This window comes from Canis lupus, chromosome 37 (assembly GCF_003254725.2).
Source record: "Canis lupus dingo isolate Sandy chromosome 37, ASM325472v2, whole genome shotgun sequence".
Lineage (NCBI taxonomy): Eukaryota > Metazoa > Chordata > Mammalia > Carnivora > Canidae > Canis > Canis lupus.
Genome location: NC_064279.1, coordinates 27,434,359 through 27,453,655, shown reverse-complemented (window position 1 = coordinate 27,453,655; position 19,297 = coordinate 27,434,359). Strand labels below are relative to the sequence as shown.

The 19,297-nt window shown below is 35.5% G+C and overlaps 1 long non-coding RNA gene across 1 annotated transcript in view; it reads right to left on the bottom strand.

Annotated features, from left to right (window-relative positions):
- Positions 1 to 10,426: 10,426 nt before the first annotated feature.
- LOC118353509 (uncharacterized) overlaps positions 10,427 to 19,297 on the bottom strand; it is a 77,103-nt gene continuing 68,232 nt past the window's right edge. Inside the window, exon 3 of the long non-coding RNA XR_004812610.2 lies at positions 10,427 to 13,528. This is a non-coding gene — a long non-coding RNA (uncharacterized LOC118353509). The remainder of the gene's footprint in view (positions 13,529 to 19,297) is intronic.

Sequence of the window (19,297 nt, the reverse complement as noted above, 5' to 3'; positions counted from 1 at the left end):
CTGTGCAGCCTGGTCATGGGGAGAAGCCAGCTTGGAAGACCCACAAGCTATTCATCTTCCTCTTGTTTGCATGGTCTTAAAGCAAGCCTATCTTCTTTAGACCAAATTAAAAAGATACCACAGCTTTGGCAGCCAAATTATTAGGGAGAGAAGAGGGACAGATGGAACAGAAGCAATGGGGGTGGAGAAAGATGGGAAAGAGGAGACTGTGAAAAACCAAACTATCAGCATTCTGTCCTCAGAAGATGCACGAAGCGTGTCTTTTATAGCACAAAAGGAGAGAACGGGGAAGTAACAACAAAGGGAAAACAAATACCTTGAAGAAAAGAGTGCCTTTTCAAATGTGTAAGTTACCTAACAGAATGTTATATTTTTATCCCTTTCTATTAAAGATCGCAGATGTGTATATATCTGTTTGGAATAACATAGGGGATTCATTTAGTGAAATCACTTGTTCTCCTTCTTAAAACGTCTATAGTAATTCCATATTTCATCTGAAAGCCTGGTTGCCTATTGATTTCAAGACTAGCTTCTAGGGGAGCCTTCTGTGAGATTTGAGGGCTGATGAAGAATCCATATGTTATGACAGTTCAGACTCTGGGAGGGACCAGGGGGAAGGAAAGAGACTGACTGTAATTCACTCTGTACAAAAATTAGTGGTGAGTTTATAGCTAGCACCCTAGACCAAGTGATATAATCTGTAAACATGGTGAGTTATGGTTCTGAACCCATGCCTTGGGGCCAACCCAGTTTGTATTACAAGTTAACATTTCCAAATCCTTTAGAATTTAGCCTTTGATTGCCCCATAGAAGTCAAAAAATTATAAACCTTTTGGAATTCACTGATTGGTCACACTGAGATAAACACAACTTTCTGAAGCAGGGGAAACTGTTTATTCAAAGTCACTTTCTTACTTCCACTAGTAGAAATATTATTTCCACTTTCTTATGTCCACTAAAGAAAAATAGAGAACATTTAAAATTTAGAAGCATAAAAAAAAAACAAAAAACAAACAAACAAACAAAAACACCACATGGTACTGAGCCTTTCATTGACTTCTTAGGCCAACATCAAGTCCAAACTCTTAGATTCTTCTCCTTCCACCAAAAATGAGGCAGCCTACAAGGACTTCAAGTGGGACCCAGCCCTGGGATCCTGCCCAAGAGGGGAACAAACCCTTCTCTACGCTATGGTTCCATGTTCTAGTTACATAGAGAAATGGAGCCCAAGCCCAAGGAAGGAAATCTTGTCCTCAAAGGGCCCTAGCTAGAACAAATATGGGGAATAAGGTTTTGCTAAATCTGGAAAGTATATTGCAAAAATCAACAGCTTGACTACTTTAATATGCATAAGGACCACCTAAGTGCTTGTTAAAATGTGGATTCTAAACCCAGCCCATGAGATTCTGATTCAGTAGAATTTGGATATGTCCCAAGGATACACATTTGTTACAAGCTTTGTTAGTGATTCTAATGCTGGTGATTCATGAATCACACTTTGAAAAATACTTGAAAAGACCATTTTGTTATGCACTGTTCAAAAAAACACTCATATATGGAAGTTTCTATATGAAGATTTCATTTGATCATTTATTTATTCGTCACCTACTAGGAGCCTACTCATATGCAAATCAGAAGAAAAGACTTGCTCAAATGATGAGGAATTATTATTTCCTTAAAATAAATTTTAAAATATTTTATATTTTATAGTGTCCAGAAACTATTGAGCTAATGAAGCAAACAGAAACTCTCTAATACAGTTAAATGTCACTGTTAATTTAATAAAGTTTGTCAGCCTGATACTTTTTAAATAAAATAGTAAGTGATATTTGCTTAAATGTATATTCTTTTTAGGCTCTAAATCAAGTTTTTAAAGACTTTTGCCCATGAGAACATGTCATATGCTAAGTTTCAGGTGAAAAGGTTGATTTGACTATTAGCCTATTTCTGTATATTGGGCATCAGTGCATATGTTTCCTTAGGTTTGTGGCTAACAGATGACTGACAGTGATTACAATGTTTGTGTTTCTCTTCTTCTTCTTTTTTTTTTTTTTAGATTTATTTATTTATTTATTTGTTTTGGAGGAGAGAGAGAGAACACAAGCAACAGGAAGGACAGAGGGAGAGGGAGAGAATTTTCAAGTAAACTCCACTCTGGGCATGGAACCCCATGTGAATCTCGACCCCTAGATCCTGGGATCATGACTTGAGATGAAATCAAGAGTCAAACACTTAACTGACTGAGCCACGCAGATGCTCCACATTGTCTGTGTTTCTTAATGAAAAAGAAGGAGGTGAAGGAAGAAGAGGAAGTATGTTCCAAACTAATCCACACATTCATCCTTCAGTTTGTGGTGCCCAACCTTTAAGATGATAGCCAGTGACCCCTGCCTCCTAATATTCATGTTCTTATTCCCTCCCATGTCGTGTCAGGGTTGGTCTTGGTAAGCAGTGCAACATGGCAAAGTGATGAGGTGGTACTTCTGAGTTGTGGCTTCTGCCCCCCTCTCTGTGGGGGAAGCCAGCCACAATGTCTCGAGGACACTCCAGCTACCTTATGGAGAAGCCCATGTGACAAGGGACAGAAGCTTCCAGACAACTGCTGTGTGAGTTAATCTTCTTGAAGTGGGTGTTCCAGACCTAGCCAACCCTTCAGGTGCCTATAGCCCTGGTTAACTTCACTGTGACCATAGGAGAGATTCCCCAGCCAGAACCAGCCCACTAAGTTGTACCCAGTTTCCTGACCCTGAGAAACTATGTGATGTAATAAGTGAATCTTGTTTTAAGCTGAGTTTTGGAGGTAATTTTTGACGCAGCCATAGAAAACTAATACAATTTTCATTCACAGTTGCTATGCGATGTATCTGTGATGCAGCTCTCAAACTATCTGCACTTGACCTTGTGATGCTCTGTGTCTAGAAAAGAGAAGCAAAGCATACCCGGGTGGCTCAGCATTTGAGTGTCTGCCTTTGGCTCAGGCTGTGATCCCAGGGTCCTGGAATCGAGTCTCACATCAGTCCCCTGCAAGGAGGCTGCTTCTCCCTCTGTCTGTGTCTTTGCCTCTCTTTCTGTCTCTCATGAATAAATAATATTTAAAAAAAAGAAAAAAATGAGAAGGAAACTCATGTTCATATAGTTAAGCATATTCATTCATTGCTGGTGGTTGGTATTCTTTGAAGTACTAAGAATACAGATAATATTTATTGATGAATAAATAAATTCTCTTTTGTACCATGTGACATAGGAATAAGTCCACATTTTCCTATTAAATGAGTACACTTACAGTATTTGAAATTAGAAGCAAAGCCAGTCTTTCATGTTATTTTGTCTTATTAATCATGGGTTTAACTATATGGAGTCTAAAAATCAAATAAATATGTGTTAGTTCCACTTGCAGTCTTGTCCTTAAATGTACTATTGAATGGGGAGAAAAGAAAACAAACAGAGGTTAATCCCATCATATTTCAGTTTTAAAAATTAATCACTTTTAATAAGTTCGCTTTAAGAAAAGCTACTACAGGCGCCTGGGTGGCTCAGTTGGTCAAGCACCTGCTCTTGATTTCAGCTCAGGTCCTGATCACGAGGTGGTGGGATCAAACCCTGGGTCTGGCTCCAAGCTCAGTGCAGAAATCTGCTTGTCCCTCTCCCTCAGCTCCTCCATTTGCTCACATGCTCTCTCCCTTCCTCTCTCTCTCTCTCAAATAAATAAAACCTTTAAAAAAAAAAAAAGAAGCAGCTAACATTTTTCATATCATCTTAGAATCTAATTTGAGGGTACCTGGGTGGCTCAGTGGTTGAACATCTGCCTTTGGCTCAGGTTGTGATCCAAATTTATTTTAGTCCAAATCTGGGAGGAATATTTCCATAAGAATGGTATAAAGTTATCAATATAAAAGAAAGTTATCAATATAGACTTCTGATGATGGAACTATTAACGTCAGTTCCTCTAACACTAGTACACAGCTGGCATGCTAAAAGTTTAAGAACATCTAAAGAAATCAAAAATGCCGTGTACATGTGCATGCATGTTTACTTTCAATAACTTCAACAGGTAGCAAGAAACAACTTGTTCTAAAATTGCTTGTGGAGATATTTAATAGGTTCAACTCAATAAATAAGTAAATTAGGTACTACTGAATGTGGTATAGCAAAGTTTATTACTTTGTATAATTTGAAGGGCAAAAGTCAAACTATTGAACTATCACTGAATTATTTTATTTAAAAAATGTGGCCAAGATGTAAGGATGCATTCAGCTGTCACAAATCATAGCACTGCCATTCTTAGAAGTCCATAAAGACTTACCATCTTATTTGAAATAAAATGGGAGCACTTTGCCATGGTTTACGGGACCCTGCATGACCCTCTTCCACTTCCTCTGGGATGATTCTCTCTCCCCCTTTCATTATCATCCAGTCATACTGTTCCTTATTTCTGCTCCTAGAACACACCAGACACATTCTCCCCTGAGGGTATTTTGTATTTGCTGCTTTTAACAAGGTGTCACTGCTGCCTTTGTTTACTGGATTTGCAATCTCTAACAGGGCTTTGCTCAGAATTCCAGGCGCTCATCAAGTGGAAACTGCTTTAAAAAATGTTTTAAAAAAGAATAAAGTGAGTGGTTCTCAGTATCTATTGGCAGAAAAGCAAATTTCCAGCACATTTTTGAATTAATATGATGGAGTACTTTACTAGTGAATTCCATTACACATACACGTATATGTGTACACACACATGCGCACACACACACACACACACACACACACATATTGTATTCCCAGCAGTAACCTGATATGAAGCCAGGAAAGACATTAGAAGAACAGTATAAACTAACATCCCTCAAAAACAGAGATGTGAAAGTGTAAGATGTTAAAAGGGAGTTTGAAAATTTGAAAGCAGCTTATGTTCCCAAAAGAATCGAATGAAATAAATCTAAAACCTTAGGAGATGAAAACTAAGTAAAATTGCTGTTCTCGTAAAAACTCTAACATGTACTTTTGATGAACTTGGTACTACCTAAGTCTATTTTATGTATGTTACCTTAATTTAATTACACATGTTTCAGTATTTAAATAGGGGCTATCTGAAGATACTATAATACCTGTAATCAAGGGACTTTACATATATTATCCCTAAATCTCAGATGATAATACTACCCCATTTCATAAAGAAGAAAATGTAGATCCAAAGATACTAAAGCATTTGCTTAAGGGCACTCAACTAATAGGCTTCAAATTTGGGTCAATCTGACTCAAAATATACATTTTTTTTTTCTCTAAAGAATAAGTGGGAATTTCAAGAGCTATGAAAGCCAAATTTTGGAGGATGTTTGGGAGTGAATGGGGTTCCTCCAAATATGTCAATAAACAACGGTACTGTAGAGGGTGCATAGGGTAGGGAGAGAGACTCCCAAAGAATAAGCTAAAGCTAATGTTGGGTCATAGAAAAATAACAGTGTCATTGGATGAGAGAATTGATTTCCCAGATGAAGAAACTAAGAGACTAATAATTTCCCCTCAATATCCAGTTTTCTCTTCTTCCTTCTAGGAAAAGAGCCACGTACTCCTAGCTCCATCCTATGTGGCTACTCTCCCAAAGACTAGATGTCCCAGACTTCCTTGTAGCTTATATTACCATGTGACTGAGTTTTGGCCAATGGATGAGTAGAATGGATGTGTGTGAAACTTCTAGGTCCTGTTCTTGAAAGAAAGATGCTTACTCTTTCCCTCTTTCCTCTGTCTAATGTAGATGTGTGATGGGTATAGAATATGTGGCCAGAGTGAGCCCATTTTGAACCATTCTTGTGAGGACTAAGCACTAGGAGATGGACAAGCAGCACTTCAGATGGAAGCTGAGGCCCTGCTGGTTTTATAAAGCAGAGATGCTAAACCTCCATGAACCACCTACCAGCTCAGCCTTTACCTAAGAGAAATAAATCTATTCATGTCACCTGTATTTTGTCTCTGTTAAAGTGGCCAAAACAATCCTGAAATTAATACCTTCTAATTTCCAGTTTAATATTGCCACTCATATACTTACTACACTTAAATATTTATTCCAATCACAAAATTCTTTAAATGTATGAATTCATTTTTTATGTGGGTGATCAGAATGCATATTTTGGATGTGTATTGATGCAGTTTAATTACACAATTTTGGTTCCAGAACCTTAGACTATAGTTTATATATTATAATATTATAATATTATTATATAAGTAATTATATATATATAATATATCCAATATTATAATTGGATTGAACTATTGAACATTCATTAAAATTAAAGCCGACATTCAACATCAAATTTCACAGGTGGAGTCTATATAGTCAGTAGTACATCATGGTTTCTGTTGCTGTTGTTCACTCTTAGGTTGGGTGAAAATCAGTTGAATTTATGTTGCCGTATTTCAAAAGACTTTTCTTTGCTCTTCTGACTTACCAGGAACTATTTCAGTCAATAAAAACAGTGGATCCAATAAGATCAGTTGAAAAATGTCTGTTAAGTTCTGGAACATCTACTATCATTTTTTCCAGTACTTTAAACACTTCTCATAGCATCTGATCAAACGCCAAAAAAAAGACTTTCTCCTCCATCAAAACTATAAAAATTTTCAATTAAATAAAAATTTATGAAATATTCTGAATAGAGATTGGGAGGTAAGAAAGAGGTAACCAAGGGGTTTAGAATGAGTTTAATTGGACCCAAACTCATGCTGTAGTCAAGCTGCAATTAGAGGATAACTTACTTGACATAGCCTCAGAAGCTCTTTTATTTTTTTAATTTTATTTTTGTTTTTATTTTTCTAGTATCCTGCAAATCTGATCAGAACAGTGTATTTACTTCTGAGTTCTTTCTACTTATCCCCAGCCTAGATGCCAAGAATTCACATTTAATTCAGTTGTTCCTAAATGGGACACTTGCTGAGGTTCAATAATGAATATGTCCCCATTTTCCAACACAGTTAATATCATGCAAATTTATGTACAATTTTGATACATACCTATAATCCTTTTGAATCACGTACCAAATAGGTCACCAGATTGTAATTTAATTTTCCTCTCATTAATTAATGTACTTTTGAATTATTTGCAGTGTTATTCATATGTGTGCAGATTAATATTAGATATTTCAATTAGGTAGGAGAGGTTTTCATGTCTAATTTATTTAAAAACTAAATTTGTTGTCTTCTAGGTGAGGCAGGCAGAGGTCAATCAAAAAGTTACTTGAAGATCATCTGTTTTAGTCTGTTGCTAGTCTGTGAAATGTTTCAATAAAGCAGAGATGGACTCGAAATCAGTTAAAATATTTCATCTTTCCCTTCATCTTCCCTATACCTAGTCTAACCTTTTCTGCATCTAGAATCCTTATTCTTGGCTCCCTGAAAATTTTTGTTTTGCCTTTATCAATCCAACTGAATTCTTTTTGTTTGGTGCTTTCCTTAACTTCAATTTCAGAAGGACTAGACGTGTTCTTTCTGATTCCCAGTTTCTACTACACTAAAATTACTTTCGTGTTTTGGTGTTGGGATCATATTGTAAAAATACCATATTCATAACACCTTGCCCTTTTTACGTTAAAGTAACTAAATCTGTACACTTTTAAATTATAGACGTACCAAAATGCCACCCATTTGAGAGATTATTGTATAGACGACACTGACACCAGTATTCTGAGCCTTTCTGCCTTAGGTTTTGTTTTTAAAGATTTGGTTAGATACAAAATAATATTTATAAGTAAATCAAAAAGTATGAGAGTGATACAACATTTGTACATGAACCTTCTTATCTAGTACAAGAAATGAAAGAATATGATCTGTGGAGTCCCTTATGTCCTTAGCCCAATTCTGTCTTCTTCCACAGGAAATTACTTTATCCTTAATTTTCTGGTTATCATTACCTTAGTGTCTCAAATTTGTTGCTTCTGTTTTTTCAATCTGTGAAATGAACCTAATAGCAGTGATCACTTACAGGGTTGTTAATACTAATGAATTAGTATGTAGAGACAAAACACCTAGAATCCTGTTTGGCAGGGAAATCAATAAGTATAACCATTGTGGTAATGATGATGATGATGATGATGGCAATAATGGGTAAAATTAACATTGTCAGGCATACCATAGCTTTCATTCATCCTTTTATTTACCAAAACATTGGACTATTTATTTCTGTCCTTTGAAGCAATGTGAAAACATAGTACTGGTCATTTTTTTTTAAGTAAAAAAAAAATCATATACTAGATGAAAGACTCACAATAAGTATTCATATATTCCTGGGGAAAAGGGCCCCTGGCTGGCTCAGTAGTTGAGCATTTGTCTTTGGTTCAGGTCATGATCCTGGGGTCCTGGGATGGAGTCTCCCATCAGGCTTCCCACAGGGAACCGGTTTCTGCCTCTGCCTATGTCTCTGCCTCTTTCTATGTGTCTTTCATGAATAAATAAATAAAATCTTTTAAAAAGAATTCCTGGGGAAGGAGTCTCAAGAACTATAGAATTTGGGGAAATAATTTCTTGTATCCCAATTTTTGGAAAAAGCAACAATAGTTGGATCCTGAAGAAGGTTCTTATTCACCACAAATTTGTTTCAAACATTTCAGAACTCATAAACCAAACTTTCTACCTAAGGCACTATTTTAAATCTGTGGAAAATGTTAGTGTACTTGTGGTTGAGATTTCCTTGTATTTACCTCTCCTCTGTGCTTAAGCAGAAAACAATCCTTTCTAAAAATAAAGCCAAATCTCATGAACCAAGTCACAACCCAAGGATTCAGCATGACCACCTTGTGTATTAATGTGACAAAGCTGAAGAAATTCATTTCAAGAGGCTATGTAGAGGAATTGTAAAACTACACAGATGAGAGAGCACAATTTTATTCATAACAAATCTTTTGGTTAGAAAAAGTCTGTGCTTTGGGCATGAGTCAGAAAAAAAATATGATAGAAGAGGCATCAAAATATCTTTGTGATCAATTTTATTGCCTCTGGATAAAAATCACATCAACACATCTTAGAAGATACTGACTTTAAAAAAAAAAACAACTTAAAAAAATCTTGGTATAACATACACTTATAAAACCTGAACATATAAGTATAAGCACAATGAATTTTCAGAAGGTGAATGCACTCAAGTTACCATCCACTCAGATCAAGAAACAGACATCTTCAGTATTTCACTGACTGCTTTTTAATATGTGTCTGATCACGTTTCTCTCACTGAGCAAAAAGGTGAAAATCAAAACTGATGTCTATAAAGCTGGGGTAAAGAAAGTAGATCTAATCAACCAGACTCTTAGCTTATGAGTTGATCAAATTTATCAATGGGACAAATTTTGCTATGGGACCTTTGCTAGACCACTTAACAATGACATATCAGGTTGGATCCCATTTTTCATTTTGACTGAACTTATGTCCACATGGGGTCAGCTGGTAAGGGCATAGCATCTTATCCTCACCAATGGTTTTCCTTCTCTCTGTCTCTCTCTCTCTCAAAAGAAAAGATTAGTTTTAATGGGCAAAGTTATTTTTAAAGAATAATTTATTCTTTTTGGTCAAATTTAGGTGCTAAGAAAAGGTAATATCAACCCAGCCAAGAATTTGAATATTGTGAATGTATTTAATATTAGAGAAAATCTTTAAAAATCCATTTAAAATATTTGTTATTCTTTTTTTGTTTACTGTGATTTATGTTTTGTGTGGTATATGAAATCTTTTGAAAATCAGCTTTGAAAAATTCTTTCGTTAAGCCATCTTGAGTAGATCTTTAGACATTACATAGTAGACATGCTCCAGCAGAAAAGGAGCTAGTTGAGAAGTGGCCCATGTGTAAATGAAGTTGTATTTAAATTTCTATATATTCTAGCTCCAATTTCAGAGAGCACAGACAGTTCATCTACCTCTGTTCAAGAGAAGAATAATGATTAGTCCATTTTGACTGAAAAAGGATTTCACATTCAGTAGTGTCCATGGAAATACAACTTTTTCTGTGCCTGCTGAATTCTAAAAAGAGAGTAAAGGTAAAATTTGGAAACAAAAAGGAACTTTTTCTTTTTTTCCCCAGAGTATTATAGGTAGGCAGAGACAGAGAAATTTAAAATGAGTTAAAATGAATATATTTCTTTGTAATCTGTCTCTGGTCCTATTAAATAGCAGACTATTTGACCATTATTAAACATGTCCTTCATTTAATAAAGTTTTCTTCTTATGAAAGACAATAAAAAAAATCAACAATTAGTATAGAATTCAGATTTTTAGTGTGGTAGTTTAATACAAATCTATAAAAAGAAGCTATTTTAGATATCAAAATACTGATATATGTATATATTTATGTAATGTGATATATAAACAAGAGTATTATAAAATATATAAACATATAGTATTTGGAGGTCTTCATTCTTAATTTTTTTATTTAGAACTAACACATGTACTTGGTTTGACAAAATTGGATACTACAGAAATTTTGCCAAAAAACAGTGAGTCCTACCCCACCCTAGATCTACCATGCCACCTCTCAGAGATAATTATTATCAGGAGTTTCAGGCGTACCTTTTAGAAGCTTTCCATCAAATTATATAATGCACACATATATAATCAACATAGTGAGTGTAAATCTCAATCCACGACTGACTTATCTAGGAAATGTTGCATTTGTTTATTTCCCTGGAACCAATTACATTTCAGTTTGCTTCTAGCCTTTTATAAAATTCAAATTCATTCTCAAGTACTAAGAACCCACAACCACCACCACCACCCACACACAAACCATTTTGCTGTTTAATGGTGCAATGATCCTTCATAAAATCCCAGGCACTTGAGAACATCCTCCGTCAGTTAATCATCCATCTTTTCTAGTTGCCACCAAGATAGCTGTTGTTCCAGTTGATAAGGCTGTCAATCCAACTTCTGTGCCATACTTTGGGGCATGGGTGTATTTGATAAGGCTAATCACCTCTTTCTGATAATATTCCTCCTCCCAAGGTCACTGTTTGGGATCAGAGTATGGGTTCCAAATACTTACAGGCACCCCAAGCCTTTCCTCTTTCATAGGAGTCTTTTTAAAAATGTATGCACATTTCATTACCTTTCTTACATTTCATTAATCATTTTCGAGATCAGCTATTGCACTGAGGAAATAATTCTATAGCATTAGGATTTATTCTGCTGCTAATTTTCAACCTACTTCCTAGATACTTTGCTGGTGTTTCACTTTTTCTCTTTTTGAGAAACAATAACACACAGCACAAATTCAGTGTAAATGCAGCCATTAGAAGGAAAAGTTATTTACTCAGTTTTTAGAGCATTCATATATTAGTTAAATAATTTTCTTTTTCATTTTCTTGGTCTTGAAACCATGACTACTCTTACCGATCAACATTATTTGTGATAATGCTGTGGCTATTTAGCCCCAACCAGATAGAGTTGTTCTCAATGTCCTGATTCCCTCTGGGGACAGCTAATGAACACTTTCTGGCATGTGCCCAGAAGCCTGAGCACCATTATAATTTATTTCTATCTAAATTGCTCCAATTGGGGCAAGGATGCTGCATTACACTGATTTCCCATAAACTGGCTCATTTTGATGAATACTCATTTATCTCTTGATTCAGGATATTAGAGTAACAGAAAATAAACATATATACACACAGATAAATTTCCCAACCTTGTATTTTGAGTCATACAATTGCTTTTGTTCTTCTCATTGATTCAGTTAGTAATTAATACTATGCTCTACAATGAATGTCACTTGCATAATTTGAACATTCAACAATATTCATATTCCCTTTTTTAGACACAAAAATGAACCAAAGAGCCATTTAGCAGTTGTTTGAAGCATATTTTGTAATCAGTTTGGGCATTTGTGCTTGTAAACAATGAAGTGGTGAATTATTCTTTAAGTCTGTAGCTCTGTCAGTATTTTGTAATCTGATCACTTATATTAGAAGAAAGTAAGCTACATTATAAACTGATTTCCTGGAGAATTTACCTAAATACAGAACTCTACCAAATATTTTTTTTCTCAAACTCTTCCCTTGTTAATTATTATTATATTGGAAATGTGTAATTTAAAATAACTGTAAATAAAACTGACAGATGTCATTTGGAATAGTAGCAACCTTACAAGCAAAATAGCCACCTAGGCTTAGATTATTTGCCAGCTATGAATGTAAATAAAAAATATGAAGCTGCATTTATCTTGTATAGGAAAGTGGGGAAAATGTTTAAACATGACTTACATGTTGAAAAACTATTTAGCAGGCATCTATTGAAAAGGGGCAAGATGTGGAGGAAGTGCTGAGAGGCACAATACAAAAACCTCTCAAGTAACTTATGCTCTGGATTTAAAAATAAGATATATATATATATATATACACATATATATATATATATCAAACAGTTACAAAATAGTTTTTAAAATAAAAAAGGAGAAAAAATAAAATAAAATAATAAAATAAAATAAAATAAAATAAAATAAAAAAGAAGAAAGATATAAATATGAAACATGTATAAGACAAAGATGTGGTTAAATGTCAAATGAATGGCACAGATAACAAATTTTAAAAATTCAGAGAAGGGTCAAGATGTTGTGAATCAGAATAATTCATGAAGGTCTCAGTAAGCATCTATTTTTAAGGACCATAACAGTGCAGATGGAGCTTGATGTGCTGAGGCCATCCTGTACTGGCTCAGAAAAGCCCATCACCAGTCCATCTTCAGTGTAGCTCTTTCTGGTTGATTAGGCTTCCTAGATGGCAGTTGAGTACTCCATGACAAGTGTTCTAGTAAACGAGGCAAAAGTTATATGACTTTTTCTGGCCTAGATGTGGAAGTTACACAATGCCACTTCTGCTGTACTCCCTAGTGGTTGAAACCATCATAAGCCCACCCAGGTTCTAGGGTAAGGAACACTGATATCACCTCTTAAGTAGAGAAGTCTCAAAGAACTTTATGACCATTGATTCTTAGCTTGACTCAGAAGCCAAATTGATTTTCTTCCAGATATTCTATTAAAGAAATCCTTGGTTTCTACAAAGTAGTATTCCATTGTATTCACCTAGGCATTGATTAAAAAAAAACAAAAAACAAAAAAAGGAGAATTAATTCCTAAATCTAAGTACAACCTAACAAAATCTCTGGACCTGACTCTTTTCCTCATTCTCTCATGTTCTGTAAGAGCCATTTTTGGTAATATTAAAAAATATTTAAGGAAAACATTCAATGAAGTGTAGCATACCATTCTTGATCTTAAGAAACTTAAACTATAGTTAGGGAGATGTAATATTCATTCATGCATTTATTCTTTCATTCAGGAATCAGTGATTAAATACCTCCCCTGAACCATACTCAGACCAGGCAGTTAGAAAACAAAGAAAACCAAATATCATCACTAGCTTTAAGAAGCTCACAATCTCGTGGGAACACAAACCATATAGATGCATAATGCAATGGGATAATCAACAGAGTTATGATGAAATGTCTCTAGGGGCTCAGAGAAGAGAACCGTGAGTTCTTCATGGTGAGAGTCTGTAGAATTTCTAAGCTGTTGGAAATAAAAAATATGAATAATTAAGTAATAGATTTCAATGTGTTTTCACTTAGGTTTTCATATTTGTATTTAACACACACATACCTGCAACAGAAGCATTAATAACACACAGAATAATCAAGGATCATTTACCTGATTTAGGAGATGTAACTCTACAGCCTCTGAATTATATCCACTTAATCAACTTCTCCCTGATTTTATGACTGTTTTCTAGAAAGTAGAAAAGGTCTCTACAGGGCAGCCTGGGTGGCTCAGCGGTTTAGTGCCGTCTTCAGTCCAGGGTGTGATCCTGGAGCCCTGGGATTGAGTCTCGCGTCAGGCTTCCTGCACGGAGCCTGCTTCTCCCTCTGCCTGTGTCTCTGCCTCTCTCTCTCTCTCTCTCTCTCTCTCTCTGTGTCTCTAATAAATAAATAAATAAAATCTTTTAAAAAAAGGTCTCTACAAATGTTTTTAGAATCAAGAAAGTATAAATATATAGTTTGAAAGCAGTTCCTTCAAAGACCAAAGCCAAATTTAAGAACAAGAATATTAAAAAGTAATTAAGAAAAAGGGGATATCAAAAAAATAAATAAAAGGAAAGCATAACTATTTAAGAAAGATGAAAATTTCTAATATGATAAGTAGGATCTGAATAAAATGGATCCAGTGCTTCTTAAGCACATGCTAGATTGTCCTAACTACTATTAAAATAAGATATGGAACCAAAGAATACAGGAATTTTAATGACCATAGAGTAATTATAACAATATTGCAAGTAGTTAAAGCAGAGCTTTAACATCAAGGTGTCATTTGTCATTTTACTGGGGTTCACCCATATTTGAGGCTACTAAGGTTAGGTGGACAAGTTTCCATGAATTTAGCAGAAGTGACTTTTGAAAAATTCACATAACATGACCTTATAATGATATAGTCTGTCCAGAGGTGGTTCCTTTGTTCATTTATTTGATTCTTTGTCAGTCTAATAGCTTTTCTTTATAATAGATTCTCAATACATAGGAATAAAACTTACTGAATTTTCAAACCTCAGAATGGATTTAGAAATCCTTATAGTTCACTTTATAGGACCGCTTGGTTCCTTCTAACATGTATTCCAGTAAACCCAACTCCTCCTTCCATTTCGTCCTTCACATTGAATGACTGGATTTGATTGTCTTCCCCCACCAGACCCCAGATCAGTCTGTTCAATGTTAAGGCTTAGGAGGGCCCACAAATCGCGAGGGAAGAGTTTCAGCCACTAGAGACATTTGCACTGGCCTGATCGTAGGGTATTGAGGAGAGGTTATGTTAAAATTAAGTAATTTTCAATCCAATACTCTCTCTGGCTAAATTGCCATTGTTGGTTTTTCATCATACAAGTCAGCTGCTGCCCAAATACTAGAGAAAGCCTTCATATCTGTCAGAACAGGCTACGTGATGCTGCAATAACAAACAGTTCCTAAATCTGAGTGACTCACAATAATAAAAGTGTATTTCTCAGTCTTGCTAAATCAGTCTCTTAGACTGGCGGTGGCTCTGCTCCATGCCACTTTCACTCAGGGACTCAAGATGATAGAACCTCCACATTTATCATGCCCCTGCGTCATGGAGAAAGGAACATAGCTGAATGTACCCTATCTCACCAAGACTTCTGCCTGGAAGTGAACACCTTAGTCCTACTCACTTTCTGCCTTATGCAACAGTGGCCGAAGCAAGTCACTTTGCAGAAGGGATGTACCATCCCATCAGGAGAATTGAAACACTGGTAATAGCCCACACTTGCATTTCTATCATTACTAATTAAAGATCCTAATCTTTGCCCCTAAGAGAAAAAATTTTAGCTAAAATTCGCATCATAAAAACTATTCATGATTAATTGTCATGTGTCTTATGTGCTTCTCTCTGAGTGAGCTAACACCAATATTTACTGTAAAATTAGTGAAAATTATTAAAACCTCAGGAATATGATCATTTCATAAATGAGGTACACCTAATCTGTATCTCTAGGAGAAAGCTTATCCTCATTCATTTTACATGGTTTAATTTATATTTCAGGCTCACAAGGTTGTTGCTGAACCTGGGGTGATACCCAGCCCGTCACAAACAGAGCTGGTTAGGAGCTTTCTAAAGCTAATTTCTGCCCAAGGGCTTTGAGGTTTAATCAGCTCACTTTCTCTTCTTTTGAGTTTCTATTAATGTCGGATTCCTGGGGTATTGTACAGTAGTGACTCTGAGGTGGCCTACCTTGAGTTATTTTAATTTTTTTTTCCCCTGTCTAAGAAACTGCTGGGGAAGGTCAACCTAATCGCCACCTTTCCTCAACATGACAGATTCTCTAGAAATTGAGATTTGTAGACTTCAATGGATCATGTTCTCCATTTCCTTCCAACTGAAATGCATTCCCTTTAGTGCTGATCAAGTAAGAGGAGAGAAGGACCTAACTGGGGTGAGGGGAAATTAGAACCATAATTCTCAGGAAAATGTCCATATTTACTGACTCCCAACCCTCAAAGGTTTTCCTTTCATTGGCCCTATTCAGTCACAACTGTTTTTTCAGTTGTGTTTGTTTGCTGTTTTGTATGGTTTTTGTTTGTTGCTTGGTTGGTTGGTTTGTCTAAGCTAGATGCTGTTTGAGTAATTAAGTCACATGCAGAATCGAGTTACATGATGGATCTGATTCCACCAAAAAGTCTCATATTTTACTAATGATAGAAATATGGAGTATGCATTAATTCTACTTAAATGCTTTTGTAAATAGAATTATGCAACTTGAAAATATCATTTTCTGTATTATTTTAAGACATAATTGTCTTAGAGACATTTCTTTTTGGCAAAATTTTTAATTGGCAGTGTCTTTTCTGATTTAAATGTTAATTTTCTGTCACTATTTAGATGTTTCTTCTTAGCTAATGTTCTTGGACTCAAAGAAGAGATTTACATATTTTTAAAACTAAGAAACCTAATTCAGTTCATTATTTCATTTTACCACAAGGAATCATAAGGTTCTGAAAGTCTTTTTTATGTTAAGGGAAGAGGAATTTCTGGGAAGTCTTTGTAAGCTAAAACCATGCTTTCAATAGGCAAAACAAACAAACAAACAAACAAACAAACAAAACCCAGTAATAATATATTAATCCACTCCTAGTTTATATTTAGAATTTCATGTGTCTGCTATTTTCAAGATACATAGAATAGCTAAAATATAGATTAGCTGAATGGGTTTTAAATTCGCATATATGATTGTTAGTGGCTATCTAGGGTCTGTGTTAAGAAAGATTCTGAGTCTTCACAGTGGAGTTCTGTGACTGATTTTTAATGTCTTCCCTGGTTCTGGAAAGGAGAGAAACAGCACACATGCCATTCTTTGTGGAGCCTTACATAATGCAAAATAAGAGCAAACAAAAATCTTTGGTCATGAACACTGTAGTTTAATTTTGATCCTAATACTATATGAAAAGTATAAAACTCTTTGATTAGCTTTGTGCATTCCCTTTTTCCTGTCAATACAGTGTATGGTTTTTTTTTAAGGAAGTTTTAATGGTAATTTCGAAAGTCAGAACAAGCAAAATAAAATGTATATGGCCAGCTGTGCTGAGATGAGAAGACTATAATGGAAATAGCTGTTATCTAATGATTTCCCACAATCTTTGGGGACTACCGAAGAAAGATATTGCTCAGGAATAGTTCTAAGAATGTTTCTAAGAGGAGCTAAAGAGAAGGACCCCTTGCAATTTATTCTTGGAATGTCTGCATTTAAAGTTATATACCAAATAAAAAGAACATTGTAATTTAGAGTGGGGGAAGTCCCAAGGGATGGTCTTTGAGGATGGCTGTGAAGTGGCTATTTTTTTCCCCTAGTCTGTAGGTAATGAGGACACTGAAAATTATTGTAGAGAAAACAAAAAGAATTTACAAAGTGTATGTTGTAAAATTGCCCTGAACATAGAAACAGTAAAAAGATAATGAATTCTTGACAATCAAGGACACATAAATTAACAAAGAAAGAACTCAAACAAAATGATCATAGAATGTAGTGTAGGCAATTGCTACCAGAAAAATTTTCCTATACTCTGAAAAAGTGAAAGAAATTTGAGTATATCCCATAATTGTAAACTTCATTTATAGATAAACTTTAAAGCAACTATTTGTCTTAAACCCTACATTTTCATGGCATAAAAATCAATAAAGTACTTTAGACTTAGAATATAAGTCAGGAATCCCACATCAGATTTCTAGATTTGTCACTGACTATGTGATTTGGAGCAAGTCATATAATATAGGCATATTAGATAAGGACTTATTATAAGGACTTCATCTTATATAAGATGGACTTATATAAGGACTTCATCTCTTAAAATTTTGCTTTTGGATTAAATAATCTCCAAAATACATTTTGATCCTAAAACACATTGTGATGTGATGTAAAGCAGGTGAACACCCGCCTCGACACCAACACAATTGTTTAGGGACAGCAGCTGATAGGACAGGGAAAGTCAAGGACAAGACTAAGGAAGACACAAGCTTTATGCTCTTCACCTTCATGGATTGGCAATTTCAAGACAACACAGAAATCACTTGGTCTTTCTGTTGGCCTAGCCTGATGCTTCTCAGCCATGCTTCTGGTTAGCACTGTGGAGAGGAGAGAATTAGATCAGGAAGGGCATGAGGAGCCAGATAAGTAGACCCATAGGATCTTTTTAAGTTCTTCCTGCATATAGTCAATTCTCTAGAAAAGGCACACCAATATAGTAGGTGAGACTTGGGATGTAAGTCAGGAATCCCTGAGTAGATACGAGGTTGTGCTGCTCTAAGGAGATATGAGGTGCCACTCCTCAAAGTGAGAGAACCACTAAAGTATGACTGTTGCTTAGAATCTTAGAATCACCTGTTGGACTTCTGACGCTGACCCTCATCTTCAGATCTTATTTCTCAATCACTGGGGAATGTGCTAAAAGTTCCAAGGGGGAGTGTATTGCATCCATTCAGGCTATTGGGGCAGAAAATAATTTACTTCATGTGGTCATGAGAATCATAGTCTGGGTAGGAAACTGATAACTTACTATGGATTCCTCTCCTTATGGGCATCTCCACAGAGTGGTTTGTGCATCCTCTTAGTGTGCTTTCTGAGTTCCAAGAGTCAAGTGTACCAAAGGAAGACAAAACAAAGCAAAACAAAAAGCCAAGTGAGACCCATATAACCTATGTGTCTCATTGTTGAAGGTCACTTAGTATCACTACCACCATAGTTTTAAGTCTGTCCAGAGTCTAGGGCAGGGGATAGTGACCTCACCTCTCTGAGGAACATCAAAGTCACATTCCAAGACCTCCTAGTGGAGTGGGAGATGCTGTTTTACATGTTTTTTTTTCTTTTTAATTTGTTTTTGTTTTTTGTATAATAACTATTTACCACGCCAACCTAAAATTCCACACCCAAAGAAACTATTAATTAACTACAAGAATTGAATGGAGACTTTTTCAGATGTGTTGGATGTCAGACAACTTACTATAGGAGAATGTGCTTTATCAAGACATGAGAGAAATCCAACAAAGTCGCAGATTGAAATGCAGGAAAGCAGGAACCCAGCACCTTAGAGAGATGAATGACTCTCCAGGATGGTGAAGACCGATTTCAGAATGGCACCTGTGTACTGCCACCCACAAAGACCAACCAGCCTGGATTAGGGCAGGTCAGAAGGCTCTGCAAGTGCTGCCTCCAAGAAGACAATATTTTATAATGCTATATGTTTGATATATTTTGAGGGAGATTTTATCAATTAGGAGAGAATT